At 40.1% G+C, this 3,962-nt stretch overlaps 1 non-coding gene across 1 annotated transcript; it reads left to right on the top strand.

Annotated features, from left to right (window-relative positions):
* Positions 1-2,800: 2,800 nt before the first annotated feature.
* Positions 2,801-2,875, top strand: Trnat-ugu (transfer RNA threonine (anticodon UGU)). Its single transcript has one exon. It is a non-coding gene; the product is annotated as a tRNA-Thr (tRNA).
* Positions 2,876-3,962: the final 1,087 nt, after the last annotated feature.

The raw sequence follows: 3,962 nt of genomic DNA on the forward strand, positions 1-3,962 counted from the left end.
TTTGCACCATTTCGAAACCCTATCAAGTTCTGACTGAATAGTTAACCGCATCATCAGTCTCAGGTTACTGCTAATATCGTCCGCACGGTTATTAATACTCAGCATGAACAGCAAGGGCCCCAACACTAAATTTTTCTGGGTCACACCAGAAGTTATTTCTACATCTGACGATGACTCCCCATCAGAGATACCACGCTGCGCCCTCGTGAGCAAAAATCCTCAGTGCAGTCACAAATTTCACTTGATACACCATTTGATCGTTCTTTTAACACTAAGCGTCGATATGATACTGAATCAAAACAAGAAATACTGCTCTGCCTGACTACTTTGATTTACAGCTTTCAGTATGTCCTGTGAGAAAAGTGTGAGTTGGATTTCAGATAATCGATGTTTTCGGACCATGCTGGTTGGCATGGAGAAGGTCATTCTGTTCGAACTCAGAGTATGTTCGAACTCAGAATACCATTCTAAGACTGGAATTGCACCCGAAAAGTAAAAGTCCGATCTCACTGAAGACGTCTCATCATCAAATTACATGATGTAATTAAAACGGGAATTGAGTGATACCACTCTGACTTTTGCTATACATGAAACAAGTGCAATAATGTAAATAAAGAATATAAATAAAGACTACTTTACTAACAAGTGTGCGGAAACAGCAAATTTACGAAATATATTGGGAGTTGCGTGACAAAGAGCTTATTGTGAACTCAGCATCCTCTGATCAAGACGAAATATCTAGAAAAAAATAACATCATGACGAAATCGTTTGTCTGAGCCATGAATCTCATGTTCGGTTTGATATGGCCCGCCTCCATTTTCCTTCCTTACAATCTTTGTTCTCTACGATTTCCTCTGTTTCCACGGACCCTGACATCACATGTTCTGTTATTATGTGTTTCTGTTCTTCTTAGCGTTTTCCGCATATTCCTTTGCAATCCGATTTCGTGGACAACCTCACTTCCTATTATTTCACTTGAGAAGGGGCTATCCTATTTCCCATGACAATTTTGTGGAAGTTCTGACCATAAATGTGAACGAGGTTGCGAATTTGATAAATTTACTCAAACTCTGTAGAATCGATGTAACCATATTCTTTGTAAGACTGTGTTGAGACCAGAGATGTTGGTCAGAGAGGTTACTTCTTTTCAAGAGTGTGTTGTAGCAGTGTGTGTTGGACAGTGTGGTAATGTAATTGGTTTGAAAAGGATGTAGGATGGCCTGTCGTGTAGTGGAGGCAGCATTACTTAAAAAGAGATTTTGTGATGAAATGTTTCGAGGAAAGGTATTGAACAAATATTAGTGGGAGAATGACGAAGTCAGCTTTTAAGGTATTCTAGTCTTTTTAATATTTGTAACTGTGTAGTTTCTTATTGTTAGAATATTGTGTAGGAAGTTTGATAGTTGAAACAAGTGTCTAGGAAGGCAATTGGACCCAAGACGGTTATTAAGAAATGTACCCAAGACAGATATTAAGAAATATTTTTGGTGACTTGCCTAAGTGTGAGAACTTTATGAAAAGGTGTATTGTTGTCATGGCGTACTGAACTATAGCTATACTTGGATTCTTTGTTCTCATTTATCAGTTGTTAAGTTTAGTTACCCGTTTTCATTTTTTACTTCCATGACTTTTTACGCACACTGCCACTGCACATCGCAAGTTCTGTAATGAGGAGCATTTTATGAAAACTCGTAAGGTACCGTCTTGCATCGCACATCGTAAGTACGGCAAATGAAAATTGATTTTCGACAGTCACGTCATTATTCCTGGTAGCAACACGATGCAGAGCAGACAGGAATTCCGTGCGCACAGGTAGGCCAATGAGCTTAATTACAATCATAGTTCATGTCCATTGTAAGGCACAGTGATAGAGTGAATTTGTGAAAATATCAGTTCAGGCTTAATAACAGTAAAGGGTTTCAGTGAAGTGCTGTTTTATGAATATTCAAGCAGTTTTATCAGAAAGCTAAATGCATTAAACTTTTTATTGTGATGTGATTACAATAATAGTTCTGATACAGTAACTGTTTGCAAGACTAAATATAAAGATTAGGAATATTTCGGGCGAAGATTTTAAACTGAGCCATTTTGTTTTGCAGTCAGAAATTTCACTGAAAACGGATTGCTCTCTCACAGACGAGTTGTTTGATAGACCGGCTAGTCCGGATTTCGCATCGTGTAGCGCGAGCTCCACATATCTCCGTTCAAAATTAAATTTTCACGAAGTCCTGCTGCCAATTAAGGATATTATTTGATACTAGCAGTTTCTACTTGGGAAAAATGCTCTTACTGCCCTTGCTACTCTTCTTCTTTTGTCGTTATTGCTTTGCCCGTCGTCGGTTGTTGTACTTCAAACATAGCTGAATTTCTGTAGTTCCTCTCTGTGATCCCCAGTTTTGAAGTAAAGTTTGTCACTGATCTCATTTCTGTTGTTCATTAATAGTTTATTCTATCTTCACTTTACTGTCAGTACATATTATGTGGGTTGTTTCATTCAGTATGTCATGTAATTCTTCCACAAATTTTCCTTCAAAGAAACATATAGACTTATATGGAAAGAACAGACACCATATCCATATAAGTACATAGTTCTGGCAATACCGGCCAGGACCTTCTTCTTCTGTGCGGATGTACACATTTTCCCCAAACTCTTACGGGACTTGGTAAGAATGACTTCCACGAGTAATGAGTGTGTTGGGGTAGGACGCTACGAATGTAATGTGTGGACATACAAGGTGAGAATGTGGGTCTCGCGGGAGGCGTGCGCAAAATAGTCCCTGCAGTCGTTCTAACCTCTGTGCCCTCGGTGGCTCAGATGGATAGAGCGTCTGCCATGTAAGCAGGAGGTCCTGGGTTCGAGTACCGGTCGGGGCACACATTTTCACCTGTCCCCGTTGATATATATAAATGCCGGTCACCAGCTGAAGGTGTTAACTTAATTCTAATCACATATAGACTTGTTCCAATTATGGCGTGGGGTAAGTAATACGGTTCGCTGTCAAGATCCAACGGATCGCATGTCGAGGTCTTCGAGATAGCTGATGTAGCTAATGCTCTGAGGGCGCTCTTGGCACACGGTTTAACGTAGTATAAATTGCTTAATTTCGAATTTCAGTTGCCGTAGCGTTGTGACTTGTTTAGCAACTCAATCGCCCTGCGCGACATCTTGCGTGTATAAAGAATCGGTGTATGGCCCTGATGTTGTGCGGCGGATACCTGTACACTCTCCCGTTTGTTCTGTGAAGACTCGCCAAAGCGCCTGACATTATGCCAGACCGTATAGCGGAGATTGAGTTGTCTCCTTTCTCATACCGCTTTGGGTATACAGGGATAACACAATCGCATCTCATATGCATTACGGAGAGCGTTTCAAACAGCGTTATTGATCTATATATCAATGCGAAAACGCTTTAAGGGGAGATGAGAAACAGTAAAAGGTGTGCCTCTCAAACGTGCTTGGGAAATGTCTTGTGGTTAAAGTGGATTTAGATGCTGGCGTTAGGATGGATGCATTTTTCTCGTAGCGTTATAATGTACCTGTCCACAAGGCAAGGTACACTGCACCGTGACTGGAAGCAAGGAAAATCAGCGAGTAGCTTTTATTTGAGCAGGAAGATAAACAGGAGCAATTGTGAAAATCCTGAAAAATCCAATAACATGTTACACAGCTATGGATGTCAGCAGAGACTTGACCTCTGGGTATGGATGTGAAATTTTTTGCATTCATCCACCATAAATTCTATTTCTCTAATTTTCATTATCTCTCTTACCGTTCTCCATAGTTTTCAATGATATGTATCTGAAGTGTAATTATAGCAAACCGTTATTTGTTCTACATCAAAGATTATGCTTCTAGGCTTGCGTAATCTTAACACACAAGCAATGAAATACGAGGCACTGAAGTGTCATCCTCATGCTGAATCTCTGGAATAAATAGGTGACACAATCATCATCAGTAACT

The sequence above is a fragment of the Schistocerca cancellata genome, chromosome 6 (assembly GCF_023864275.1).
Source record: "Schistocerca cancellata isolate TAMUIC-IGC-003103 chromosome 6, iqSchCanc2.1, whole genome shotgun sequence".
Lineage (NCBI taxonomy): Eukaryota > Metazoa > Arthropoda > Insecta > Orthoptera > Acrididae > Schistocerca > Schistocerca cancellata.